The following is a 14791-nucleotide window of genomic DNA, read 5'->3' on the forward strand; positions in this document are numbered from 1 at the left end:
AAAGCTAAATCTTAAATTATACCTAATATTCCGATTATGCTTTAGTGTTTGCGAAATAGTCATTTTAAAAGGTCATATGTCCCTGCAGTAACCGCAGTGTTTACGCCGTTTTATAAACCGCGCAATAATCCCAGCAAGAATTAGTTTTAAAACTTCGTGTAATTTAAAACCAGATAGAGATTAATGTTACATAGTAAAGAAAAATAATAGAAACCCCATGAATAAAGGTAATTAATTATAAGTTAACCAGAGCAAAAATGAGTAGGCACTTTCCGGTGTAAACTTACTGTCGCTAAAATAAAACATTTACCAAAATAAATTAAAAATTTACTACCTATTTCAAATAGATAGATATCTAAATCTATACATTTGTCACACATATTAAACATTACATGTTTAATTAAAGAAATTCAATAGTAGGTAGGTACCTACTACCCGCGCGATTCGAACTTTAAGATATCGCGCCGTTAGACTTCACTAGATATGAAATAGTAAAGATATGTGACGTTCCACGGCAAAAGGTACCTTATGGCGGCTGGCGCTTACGCTTATTATTATCGCCACTCCAATATTCAGTCGGGGCAATGGTACCTTTTGCCGTGGAACGTCACATATCTTTACTATTTCTTATCTAGTGCATCTCTAATTCATTTCCCGAATCCCGCCGTCCGTGTAACTATCGTAAAAATTGACAGTGCGGCGCGCGGTGACGTGCGTACGTGAGCGCGTGTGGCAACCAACTGGCTTGCTTTTCTACCGTGAACGGGAGCAGATTCGTAGGTATTAATCCGAGCTCGCGCAGAGAGTTCCATAGGCCTGCTCACGCTTAGCTCCACATTTCTAATAGGTTTTCCTGTCATCTATAGGTAAAGAGCTAATATGTGTATTTTTTTCATAATAAAAAGACCCAGTAGTTTCGGAGATAAGGGTAATGTTAATTTTTTGCCTGTTTTCTTAAATAACTTCTAAACTATTTATTTTAAAATTATGAAAAAAATATATTTGAGATTCTAATTCTAAAATGAGCCCCATCATTTGATATATAACAAAGATATAGTTTTTTTTCTTCTATTTATCATTAATCTCAAAAGTGACCCCTTTATTTAAATTTATATTACATATTTACTTTACATGTATGTCTTTGGGTTATAGACAAGTTTCAACTTATTAGTCCAGTAGATTCGGAGCAAATAGGCTGTGACAGACGGACAGCCAGACACACGAGTGATCCTATAAGGGTTCAGTTTTATTCCTTTTGAGGTACGGAACCCTAAAAATAATGATTATAATAAGTTTTTCACCTTATGCCCATGTGGCGGTAGCAAAACAGCCAAGCCACATATTTTGACTAAGAGTTTGAAGCTTGGCTCGACAAGAGATCTGATAACTTTTTAACAGTGCGAGTCTTAGGCTTATGGTTTCGTCTTAGCAACATTTTACATGAAAATGTTTTTGGTGGGATAATTTTTTACAGTATAAATATTTCTTCGTAACAGTTAGTATTATCTTTTAACATGATTTTTACTGTACATCTGGGCCCTATTTCACCAACGTGACAGGTGCGACATTTGTCGACATCACTGTTACTGACGTCACAGGCCTTATAGGCTACGGTAACCGCTTACCATCAGACGAGCGGTGTGGTTGTTTGCCACCAACCAGTGTTGGGTGTAATTAATTACTCGTGTAATTTAATTACATGTAATTAATTACTCGTGTGAATTAATTACATGTAATTAATTACTCGTGTAATTTAATTACATGTAATTAAAATGGTTGTATTTTAATTACATAAAATTTAATTACATGTAATTAATTTTTCTGTGTAATTTGCAATTGTGATTACATTAATTAGTAATTAAATTACTCAATTACTTTTCATTTACCTTTTTAATAATATGCAAATATGAACAAATTTACTTGTAGTAATTATAAAGAAAAACTTTTATGAATTCCATTATACGCTGGATAACGTTATACCTAACATATTTTTTATCCCTGGAATCATACCTTTACAGGGTACTATGTGACAAACCACGTTGAATATGGCGGTCGGCGCTTACGTCGCGTAGCACCGCATTAGTTTGCACGATGCACATCCCTGGTGCGCCGGGTGCGGGCCAGCCCCAACCCTATCCTGTGTGTGATAGCGGACAGACTTGACTGCCCGTATATGAGACACTGCTGCGAAATGCATGTTTCCAGCAGTGTATATATATTGTAATAGTTAATTAGGTACTAACATTAGGAACGTAAGTCTACTAACAAATCTGTATGAGTCCATAGTTGCTCGAAATAAATATTTTTCATTTCATTTTCATTTCATTAGTTAATAGGGCGCCGGTAATAATGACGTAAGCGCCGACCTAAGGTGCCTTTCGGGTTGGACTGTAGCAAAGGGGGGGCTGGGACTTGGACAATTGTCACAAGAAATACGACAGTTGTCACGAAATTCCGACACAGAACTCATTTACTGTCATGAATTACCGAAAGTTCTTTGAAATCTTGTGTCAATTGTCATCATTATCATCATAAACAAGAAAGATACCTGTTTTTTGCCGATATAATAAAGTTTTTTTTTAATAATACAATGATAGTGACAAACAGGAATAAGGCCCGTCCGATGGTAAGCTATAACCGTAGCCCATGGATGCCTGTGACGTCAGCAACAATGTCATGTTGGTGAAATAGGGCCCTGGTGCTACATTATGACACCGGTGCTATAATAAGCACATTAAAACACTCCCTTTGGCCGTGTTTTAAAATTCGTCATTCGTTGCAAAATTTCAATTTTTCGCACTTCTATCGTAAATAACTACCTATGTATTAATAAAAAAAGTTACCTATATAAGTAAGTAGTTACTGCCTTTAAAAAGAATAAGTGTCTAAATGTTATTAGACTTTTTGATTCTTTAAAACGTCTTTAGGTCAATAAAGCAAGTGAAAAATTATTAGAGTTAGACCAAGAAAAGTCTGCAGCGATTTGGACAGCCCACGCAGTGAAGGTGTTATTTATAAGTCATAATTTCATAGAAGTTTCTTCAAATCGGCCTTATTAATGAGAGATTAAAAATATTCAAAATTATCTAAAAATATTTTAATCTATTATTTCATCTCATACGTTCAATAAGGCCCGGGACTGGACCTTTTTACCTGCACTGACAGTGGATCTTCTTAGCAACAAGTACAAATTCAGAATAATAGGGAGCAACCGCTATTTTTGAATGCTGGGCCTTGTTACCCGCCGGGCCTCATATGCCTGCACCTCACCTACCTTATTTATTTGTTTTACAAGGGGAAATTTTGTTGATTAATCATGCTAATATTGATACCCAAACAAGCGAAACATTCTAAAATTGAGCCACAAGCGTAGCGAGTGGTTCGTAAAGTTGAACCTCGAGCGTAGTGAAGGTTTCAAGGGACGAGGGTTAAATAAAATTTTCACTACATCAGCTCGTAAAGGCCCTCTTGATTGTTCGAAACGGATAAGAAGAGTGGCATTTAATTTGATGCAAATTTTGAGTTGTTTCCGTAGGTATACTCGTAAAGCTCAGTTGGTTGGTAAAATTGACTTTAAAATGATAAATATTGAATAACGTTAGTTTGAAATTGATTTAAATGATAAAGTAAATATTATCGGAGATATATATATCGGATATCGCTCTTAAACAAAAAATATATGTCGCTAGTCATTTATAACCTAAAAGCGCCAAATTACGCAAAATTATATTGAAATGACACCTGTCTATTGAATTTGAAGAATACTTTAACAAGGGTGGTTATCTGTATGACAATGCACCTAAAATAATTTTCAAATGTATCTATTATTTCTATACTTAACACGATAACGAATTCTACGTAAACCAAACCGCGGGCAATCCCTAGTACATATAGAAATAAATAAGTGTAGGTAAGTTTCCATTAGTGTACCTACTATTAACAATATAACTATTTACCATTGATAATAATTTTATAAACGTTTTGCGTATTTTTTACGGGCACCGCGCTAATCGCTAGCCCGCCACCGTCGATCGCTGCCTCCTGCCACGGCGCACAGCGCGGCGCGCGAAAACGCCGCGCGTTTGAAATGTAACTCAATATAAGCGCGGAATGCATACTTACGTATCAGTATTTAGTGTCGCCGTGATTTTATATTTCTAATATTTTGTGTGGGAACTAAGATCTTTATTATGACCGTGTAATATTAACTCTACAAACTTTAATTCAATATTGGCTATACTGCTTAACCAGAAATCAATATCTAGACAAGCACATTGTCTACATTTCTAATTTTTTACAAGTATACTAAGTTGATAGATAATATCGTAATTTTACAATATCAGCTACTTTAATTCTTTATTGACAAAGTAATTCGTGTTTTTACGTTCACCAGAAAGCAGCTGTTCCAGATTTCTAAAAACCGAATATTGTGAATAAATTAAAGTGTTATTGAACATGTTACAGTTTTTTGTAACTTTAATTTTATATTTACATAGTTATTTAGCAAAATTGAAATATTTAAATATGGCCGAACGCTCCACCTATAATTTTCTAATATTTTACATAAATGTTATTTAACATGCATGCAATAACATATCAAAAAAGAAAAAACTTTAATGTTATCAAAACCCATTTTTGTTCCACCGCTGGTCTAAATGGAAAAATTAAACTTTTTACAAAAAAAAGAAAACCGACTTCAAAAAGGATGAAATAAAATATTATCCTTTTTTAAGTCTATGCGTTACCAACTGATATGTTTGAAGTCGGTGCCAAGCCAAATTTTGAAGCATACGTAAAGTTACTGGCTCACTTCATGCTCTCAACAGGCTTAAACACTTTTTACCTATTAAATCTAAAATATTACTTGTACAAACTTTAATCCTACCAATAATCGACTATGGTGTGTTATCCGGACTTAAATGAGGAGCTCTTGGACAAATTAGATCGGTTAATGAATAATTGCATGCGTTTTATTTTCTGTCTCTGTAAATACGATCATGTCTCCTCATTCCGCTCTAAACTTGGCTGGTTTCCTATTCGTATTCGTCGGAACATTCGCATGCTCTGCACCCTCTTTTCTGTTCTTAACGACCCTCAGTCCCCCGAATATCTAAAATCTTTCTTCCACTACCATGGTGTCTCTCGTGTCCGTCAGCTTCGCTCTTCTGACAATCTTTCTCTGTCTATACCATCTCACCGAACTGGTTACATGTCCGATTCCTTCTCTATTCAGGCAGCTCGCCTTTGGAATAGTCTCCCTGTCAAAACGAACAGGTTTCCTTTAAAAAAATCCTTAAGTGAACACTTTGCTGCCAGTACTGGAAAATCTTAGTGTTTCTGCTTTGTAAGTTCATCTGAATTCATATGTATGTGTATGTATATGTATTTGTAACTATATTATATATATATATATATATATATATACAGTGGAACCTGGATAATTGCAATCTCAAGGGACCGGCCATTTTTTGGCAATTAACCAGGTTTTTCATTTAAGCAGGTCGTGTCAATTAACGAGGTTCAAAAAATCGTTGTGTCAATTATAGAGGTTTTCATTAATAGAGGTTGCGTTCTGACAAATTTCTTTTATGGAGGTGCAAATAACCATTGAAAGTAGATTTACACGCTTACGTTCTGGGTTTCTGGTCTATATATTGCTTCTGTCTATACTTGCACTTTTACACTACATTAATTACTACCTTATTTTCTTATCATTTGGGTTTAAAAAAATCCCTTGAATTGTAGAAGAAAGTTTTATTAGAATGTAAAAAGCATACTTTGTTTTTGATTTAATCCAAACTATTTCACCTACTACAGGCTGTGATAGATACCCAATAAATAACTGATTTGCAAGACCGAAGTGATCCCATAAGTGTTCCGTGAACAAAGTTTTGTACGGAACACTAATAAATTGAATACTGGATGAAGATATAAATAAAATGATCATTGCTATTAAAATATTGTTTCTGCTGTCTACAACTACATTATTTCAATTACAGAGGTAATAAGTAAGACTCGTTTCAATAATAGAGGTAAAAAGAAGAGCAAAAATAACGGATTTTTTTAGCACAGTGTCAATTATAGAGGTCTTCGTTGCGATGTGGTCAATTACAGAGGCAAAATTACGAAAAGCACTAAAATCTAAATTGCAATTATAGAGGTTCCAAAATTTCAATTATAGAGGCCTTTTGGTCTCAAGGGACCGGGACCGGACTTTTGGTTGCAATTATTGAGGTTTTCCATTTATCCAGGTGCCAATTAACCAGGTTTCACTGTATATATGTATTTGTATATATTTATATATGTTTATGTCTGTGTATTTCTTATGATTGTATTGTGTTCGTACAGGTACGTACCTAATTGTATCATCTATACCACATATTTTTTGCACCGCCTACAACTTATCTGCTTTGCCTAAAGGTTGACTGGTAGAGATTGCCTTATGGCATTAAGTTCGCCTTTTGTACAGTGTGTTTTCTTATGTGCAATAAAGATTAAATAAATCAATAAATATTTTATTTCAACCTTTTTTAAGATGGTTTTCTTTTTTTTTGTAAAATGTTTTTATTTAGAGCAGATTCGATAATTATAGGTCTGCATCTTTGTAGCCAACAGATACATTAGCTCTTTTTTTTCAGTATCCAGCCGTTACACGCTCATACAATTACTTTTGTATGATAAACGAGGCAAACGAGCAGATGAATCGCCTGCAATCGTAATGGTTGCAAATGTGTTGTCGGACGTTAACATAGGAATACACTCTTTGCCTTATAGTTTGAAGGTCGCATCAGTCCGGAAATACCGCGGGCAACAATTAATTCCACAGTTCCATATAAGTATCATAAATATTTAAAATATTTACAGCAGCCCTTCCGTATTTCCCGCTAATTGATATACCTACTCAGCCAAGTGTCACGGTTCACTCACGCGGACCGGAATGAATCGATCTATCATTCGCGAACAAAAGACTCGAACAATTCCCGCGGGTGGTTGGGAGAGCGGTGCGTGTCGCATTATTATCTACACAGTGTTCGTGATTTATTTTCACTGTAAATCCGTGTAAGTACAAAACTATGAGTTTTGTGAGACACAACCTCGTGAAGGAACTCATGTTCGCGAAATAAATATTGTACAATACGAGTGCGTTTTAAACAGCTCCATTCACTTCAATACCCTTCCACGTCGTCCGTCACGAAATCGTCCACACACACAGGAGGCAAACGAGCAGACAAGTCGCCTGATGGTAAGCAATTAACGTCACCCAAGGACACGTACAACACCTCAGAACTTAATATGGAAGTATGTAGGTACAACTTTTCCTTGAAGACTTTATTTCGTATCGATTTGGAAATACCGCGGGCGTTCATTTCACAGTTTAGCAATGCTAGGCTGGGAGTACCTATATGGTAAAACGCACAGTTGCAGACTGCCAACCATTATGCTAAATGGTGAAGATTGCAAAAATGCAAAAATTTGCCCCTATTGTAAAAAACACACAAATGGTCAATTAAAAGTTTTCCTGTTAGTTTACTGAAGCGGTCAACCAGTTGTTAACTGTTAATAAACTTATGAATCAAACTTGCGACCATTGCATGTCGAAATCCGTCAGGTCCAAGATCAAGCAGCAAAAACTAGCTGTGCGTGTGCAAGGATAAAATGGTTGCGGTTTTGTCGTCTATACAGGGTGTAATCGTTAAGTGTGGCCAGGCGATAATACCGTAAATATAACAGATATCAGAAAACTTCAAATTGATATCGAAAGTGCGTTACCCAATGAGTAAAATTACATTAATAACTTTTTTTAAATAAACGTAGAAATATCCCAAACATTAACTTCAAACCCTCCCATACATTTAGTACGACGACTCACCCCTAGAGATAAAAGTGCTTGAGATTCATTATTTGCGATAATAAACTGTAATAAAATAATAAAACTACCGTTTATGAAATAATAAATCTAACATTTATTTTTTAATCACAACGTAAATTTTAAGAAAAGTTCATTTAGAAACGGTCTTATAGATTCGGATTTTGGCGCGTCTACTTAGGAGCTTGGACACTAACACCTTATGAAGGGCTGCACTGCATCGCAAGGTATTCTGGATCCTGATATTGATATCCTCGTCACGATTGTTGGTGTCTGTAACGGTACAGCGTAAGTATTTAAATTTTGACACTCCTTTGTACTTTATATCTCCTACATTTAGATTTTGGGGTGGAGTGCGGGTATTTTTATAGCGTCGCATGTGGAGATATTCGGTCTTTTCGTGTGAAATACTCAGGCCGACCTTTTTAGCTTCTGTTGCCAGAACACTGACGCTTTGCCGCACTTCGTCTACAGATGCTCCAAGCAGGGCTAGATCATCCGCGTAGCCGATCACCTTATGACTCCCATTTAGCTCTATTCCCCCTTCCTGTCACAGAACTTTTTGTAGGATGTACTCCAGAACCAAATTAAAGAGCATGGGTGACAATGCATCGCCCTGTTTCAGTCCCGTAATCACCGCGAATTCATCCGTCAGTTCTCCGTCGACTTGGACCAACATTTTGCTCTCCTTCGTGGCGACTTCAATCATGCTTACCAGTTTTTTGGGAATTCTGAAGTATTTTAAGATATTAAAAAGACTGTTCCGGTCAATACTGTCATACGCTTTGGAAAAATCCACGAACACCGAGTGAATACTCTGGGCATACTCCCCTTTTCTCCATCAACTGTTTTAGAAGAAAAATTTGTTCAACAGTGCTACGATTTCGTCGGAAGCCGCATTGGTAGTCTCCTACGATTTTTTCGCGTACGGTTCCAATCTTCTGAGTAGCAGCAAAGCAATTCCGCGGTAGTTCGTGCACTTCCTCTTAGACCCTTTTTTATGGACGGGGCATAAGACTCCTATATTCCATTGCCCTGGTTGCTGTTCACCGTCCCAGATTTCACGCAGGAGTACATACAATTGGCTCTGTACCGCGCTTCCACCATATTTCTATACTTCTGATGGAAGGCCATCCACCCCAGGAGCCTTATTGTTTTTTAACGACATCACTGCCGTACGAATCTCTTCAAATGTAGGAGGTTCTACTTCTTCCTCGTTGCCGCTGGACACGCATGTTATTGATTCACCTAGCGAAGGGCAGTTAAGGAGCTGTTGAAAGTAATTATGCCACATTGTCCTGATCTCCGCGCTATCAGTTACTAGCCTGCCAGTTTCATCCTCCAGCACTTGGGCAGTGGGCTGGTATCCTTTTTTAAAAGATCGTACCTCCTGATAGAAGTTCCTGGAGGAGTTAGTCCTTATGAGCGTGTCCATTTCTTGCACCAGTCTGTTTAGGTGTTGGCGCTTCGCATTCTTTATAGCAGTTCTAGCTCTGGTTTTGGTTTCCATATATTTAGGGTCCCAGCGAGAATCTTGTTCTGCTAGTACTTTGTATCTCCTTCTTTCATTGACTAAACGTTCACATTCTTCGTTCCACCACTTCTTCCTTTTCTTCTTTTTCTTCCGCCCAAGTACCCTAAATGCCACTCCCTTTACACTATCTCTGATGATTTCCCAGTGCTCGTCTATGTTGTCACCTAGTGGTAGACCTTGAAATTTATTTCTTAGTTCTAATTTAAAATTTTCTGCAGTTACTTTATCTTTAAGGTTGTCTGTGTTAATTTGAGGTTTGCTATAGTGTTTACATTTGCTACCTACTTTTATTTTTGCCTTCATCTTTACGCCCAGCAAATAATGATCGCTATCACAGTCGGCCCCTCTATACGTTCGGACATTCTGAATTGAACTTTTATGGCGGTCATCAATAAGGACATGATCGATCTGATTAATTGTTACACCATCCGGAGACTTCCAAGTACCTTTGAAGATATCCTTATGTGGGTACATAGTACTTTTAAATCTTTTAATCACCATAGCTTTAGACGCAGCAAAGCTGATGAGTCTCAGACCATTGTTGTTGGATATGTCATGTTTGCTGTGTCTCCCTATTGTCGGCATAAAGATATCCTCTCGTCCCACTTTCGCATTGAAGTCACCTAACACTATCTTGGCATCAAAACCCGGCAGTTGCTCGTACACCATTTCAAGTTGCTCGTAAAATTCGTCCTTTGCAATGTCCTCAGCTAATTCAGTGGGTGCATATGCATTTACCATTGAGATGTTAAACAGCTTTGTTTTGACACGAAGCACACATAGTCTATCTGAGATGGCATCAAACCGGATCACGTTCCCCATCACCTTCTTGGAAACCATAAATCCAACCCCTTTTCTATGTTGTCCGTTGTCAGGGCCGCAGTAGAAAAGTACAGCTTCATTATCCACACTACATTCTCCCGTACCTAGCCACCGAACTTCCTGGAGGGCCGCTACTCCAATGTCATATCTCTGCAGCTCATTTTTGACTTCATATAAGGCGCCGGGTCTATAGAGAGAACGCACATTCCACGAAGCTAGTCGAAAGTCCATTAGTCCATGCCTGTTGTCGTTAGTTTTTGGATCAGATCGGTTCTTTTCTTGTGTCGGTTTCGTAACAAGTGTTTTTTTCCGTGGGAGGGGAGTTAACCCGCCGCACAACCCCCGAAATGCTGGAGGACCACATCCTACGCTGGTCAGCGAGTCCATCGGACTTAGCCGGATAGTGTAGCTAGGCTGTACTATCGACCGTTCCCCTATCCGCCACCCAGGGGATGCTCCACTACGCCGTGAGGGCCACCGTGATTCGCCCAATCCTAACCTACGGATGCGAAGCGTGGACACTGACACTCAAGGAAGAAAACATGCTGCTAGTGGCCGAGAGGAAGATCCTCCGTAAGATACTGGGCCCAAAAAAAGACCGGACGGAAGCTGACCAGCTTCCTTACGAACCGTGAAATCGAAAACCTAGTGGCTGAACCTAACATCATGGGAGAGACTAAAGCTCACAGACTCCGTTGGTTGGGCCACCTTGAGAGAATGGATGAAGATAGGAACGTGAAAAGAGCCGTCCAGCAGGAAGACGTCCTATCGGACGCCCCAGATATCGCTGGTGCGACATGGTGGAGGCGGACCTGCGCGAACTTCGAGTCAGCAATTGGCGAGAGGTCGCACAGGACCGAGAAAAGTGGCGCTGTCTTGTGTCGGAGGCCAAGTCTCATTTTGGGTCGCTGAGCCAACGGAGTAAGTAAGTAAGTCATTTAGAAACATTTAAGAGAGTACGTCAATGTATCGCACAAGAAGGGCGCAACTACTGTAAACAAAAAATGTACTTCCTTAAAGAATAAGTTAAATGTTAGATTTATTATTTCATAAACGGTAGTTTTATTATTTTATTACAGTTTACTATCGCAAAAAATGAATCTCAAGCAGTTTTATCTCTTACGACACCGACGGCGTTCTTTGAGGGGTGAGTCGTCGTACTAAATGTATGGGAGGGTTTGAAGTTAAAGTTTGGGATATTTCTGCTTTTATTTAAAAAAAAATTAATGTAATTTTACTCATTGGGTAACGCACTTTCGATATCAATTTGAATTTTTCTGATATCTGTTATATTTACTGAATTATCGCCTGGCTACACTTAACGATTACACCCTGTATATCCTATCATGCTTCACTCTCGCACTTAGATAACTGTTAGAACGTGACCATTACGCCAGACGATAACGGCGGAACCATTATTGACCCGCAGCGCTTGCAATAAGATTTTGACATTGGAAATGTCTTTTCGTTCGCTCCAGTATACGGTCTGATTTCACGAAAAAGTGCGATCCCCTTATATCTCGGAAAGTTGTGAAGATATGATATTAAAAAAATAGGCTCAAAAGACGCATAATCACGAGAGCTGTAAGGTGCAAAAATAATTATTCGAGAAAGTCAAAAACAAAAAAAGTTATGGTCGAAATAGTGAAAATAAAATTCAATTTTTTCCGAATTTTTGATTTTGGTGCTCGATAATTTGGAAACGAAGAATGATATCAAAAATTTGAGAAAAACGGCTCTGGACAATTTAGTCAGCTACAATTTCAGCCTAAAACAAAAACGATCGGGTTAAGGGTTTGCCCTGTAGCCTAACCTTAAAATAGTCAAAAAGTCAGAACGACATTTTTCACAGGACATTTATGACTTCATGTTTCGCAGAGTTCGTTATCGGTGTTTGTTGTGAATTATCGGGATTATGACGGCAGAATAACACTTGCACTGCGTGGGCTTTCAAAATCGCGGAGAGGGGGAGGGGGAGGGGGAGGGGGAGGGGGAGGGGGAGGGGAGAGGGAGAGGGAGAGGGAGAGGGAGAGGGAGAGGGAGAGGGAGAGGGAGAGGGAGAGGGAGAGGGAGAGGGAGAGGGAGAGGGAGAGGGAGAGGGAGAGGGAGAGGGAGAGGGAGAGGGAGAGGGAGAGGGAGAGGGAGAGGGAGAGGGAGAGGGAGAGGGAGAGGGAGAGGGAGAGGGAGAGGGAGAGGGAGAGGGAGAGGGAGAGGGAGAGGGAGAGGGAGAGGGAGAGGGAGAGGGAGAGGGAGAGGGAGAGGGAGAGGGAGAGGGAGAGGGAGAGGGAGAGGGAGAGGGAGAGGGAGAGGGAGAGGGAGAGGGAGAGGGAGAGGGAGAGGGAGAGGGAGAGGGAGAGGGAGAGGGAGAGGGAGAGGGAGAGGGAGAGGGAGAGGGAGAGGGAGAGGGAGAGGGAGAGGGAGAGGGAGAGGGAGAGGGAGAGGGAGAGGGAGAGGGAGAGGGAGAGGGAGAGGGAGAGGGAGAGGGAGAGGGAGAGGGAGAGGGAGAGGGAGAGGGAGAGGGAGAGGGAGAGGGAGAGGGAGAGGGAGAGGGAGAGGGAGAGGGAGAGGGAGAGGGAGAGGGAGAGGGAGAGGGAGAGGGAGAGGGAGAGGGAGAGGGAGAGGGAGAGGGAGAGGGAGAGGGAGAGGGAGAGGGAGAGGGAGAGGGAGAGGGAGAGGGAGAGGGAGAGGGAGAGGGAGAGGGAGAGGGAGAGGGAGAGGGAGAGGGAGAGGGAGAGGGAGAGGGAGAGGGAGAGGGAGAGGGAGAGGGAGAGGGAGAGGGAGAGGGAGAGGGAGAGGGAGAGGGAGAGGGAGAGGGAGAGGGAGAGGGAGAGGGAGAGGGAGAGGGAGAGGGAGAGGGAGAGGGAGAGGGAGAGGGAGAGGGAGAGGGAGAGGGAGAGGGAGAGGGAGAGGGAGAGGGAGAGGGAGAGGGAGAGGGAGAGGGAGAGGGAGAGGGAGAGGGAGAGGGAGAGGGAGAGGGAGAGGGAGAGGGAGAGGGAGAGGGAGAGGGAGAGGGAGAGGGAGAGGGAGAGGGAGAGGGAGAGGGAGAGGGAGAGGGAGAGGGAGAGGGAGAGGGAGAGGGAGAGGGAGAGGGAGAGGGAGAGGGAGAGGGAGAGGGAGAGGGAGAGGGAGAGGGAGAGGGAGAGGGAGAGGGAGAGGGAGAGGGAGAGGGAGAGGGAGAGGGAGAGGGAGAGGGAGAGGGAGAGGGAGAGGGAGAGGGAGAGGGAGAGGGAGAGGGAGAGGGAGAGGGAGAGGGAGTTTTATTTTGTAACTTTTGACTTTCTCGTCGCTCAGCGACAATATTTTTTCGAATTCCGTAGATTCATTTCCAATGTGCTCGATAGTCGTGTGAGGCACGAAATCTGTGAATTTTTTTTTGTCATAATGATTTGGAAAGTGCTCTCGTTGTGAATGCGACGGTTATTTTCGCCGTGTCGGTCACAGCTCCGACAGCCGTGATCGTCTAGTGGCTAGGACCCTACGTTGTGGCCGTAGTAACCCAGGTTCGAATCCTGGTCACGGCAGTGACAGATGTCACTGTCACGGCGGAGCAATCTTTTTTAACATTTCTTTTCTTCGTTACGGAATTTAAATTTAAAATGGTGTTGCCTAAGATATTGTATGCAAAAGTAACTTTGTCTGTATGTACAGTCAGCAATACTATTCGCTTAGCACCTTTGCATACAAACTTTTATGCTTGGGGCTACCTTTTCTGGAAGGGAAGATGTTCCGCAACAAAAGGCAAACAACAAAAAGACCCGGAGATTCAAAATTATGAATTATGTTAACTAAAATAGGTAAGTAGCTAATAAGAATATTAGTTTCAAATTTAAAGTAGGTACAAGCAAAAGTTGCTAAGTTGGCGAGGTGTTCACAATTACTCGCGTCAAGCTCATTTTGAACGCCTCGCCCGGTTAGCAATTTCTGCTGCAGACTGTACATAAATATAAGAAAAAGAAAAAAACTGACATATGTACTTAGAAGCATTTACCTTCATAAAAAGAAAAACAATTAACTTATTTTGAATACTAAATGTTGTACATATTTAAATATTTTGTAGGTAGTAGGTGGTTTTTTCATTTGTTTTCACTGAACATAAGATTCAATACTTGTAAACCACTCAAGAGATTCATCCGTTGCAGTTTTATTGTCTCGCTCTCGCAGGCAGGAATCGGTTTCACATAAAAACTACTCAAGACGCAGCAATCAGCGAAAACAAAATGTTTTTTCTAGTTTCTCTCTCTATTTTGACGATTCTATACATTTATTTGTCAATTATTTCGCAATTTAATTTTATTTTCTTCTTCAATCAATAAATACCTAAAGAGTTGCGCGCTTTTTATCTACCAACAAAAAATCATGTTTAACACAAAAGCTTAAATGAAACGTCAACCAATCTGTGCTCTTCGGCTAGAGTCGGACCAAGAAAAGTCTGCAGCGGATTTGATAACCCACGCAGTGCAAGTGTCATTTATACGTCATAATTTCATAGAAGTTTGACGTTTAAAATAACACGTGCACTGCGTGGGCTATCAAATCCGCTGCAGACTTTTCATGGACTGACTCTAAGA

The 14791-nt window shown here is 40.4% G+C and overlaps 1 non-coding gene across 1 annotated transcript; it reads left to right on the plus strand.

Moving 5' to 3' along the window:
* Positions 1–13672: 13672 nt before the first annotated feature.
* On the plus strand, positions 13673–13744 carry Trnah-gug (transfer RNA histidin (anticodon GUG)). The gene has a single exon. It is a non-coding gene; the product is annotated as a tRNA-His (tRNA).
* Positions 13745–14791: the final 1047 nt, after the last annotated feature.

Source organism: Cydia splendana, chromosome 4 (genome assembly GCF_910591565.1).
Source record: "Cydia splendana chromosome 4, ilCydSple1.2, whole genome shotgun sequence".
In the NCBI taxonomy this organism is placed as follows: domain Eukaryota; kingdom Metazoa; phylum Arthropoda; class Insecta; order Lepidoptera; family Tortricidae; genus Cydia; species Cydia splendana.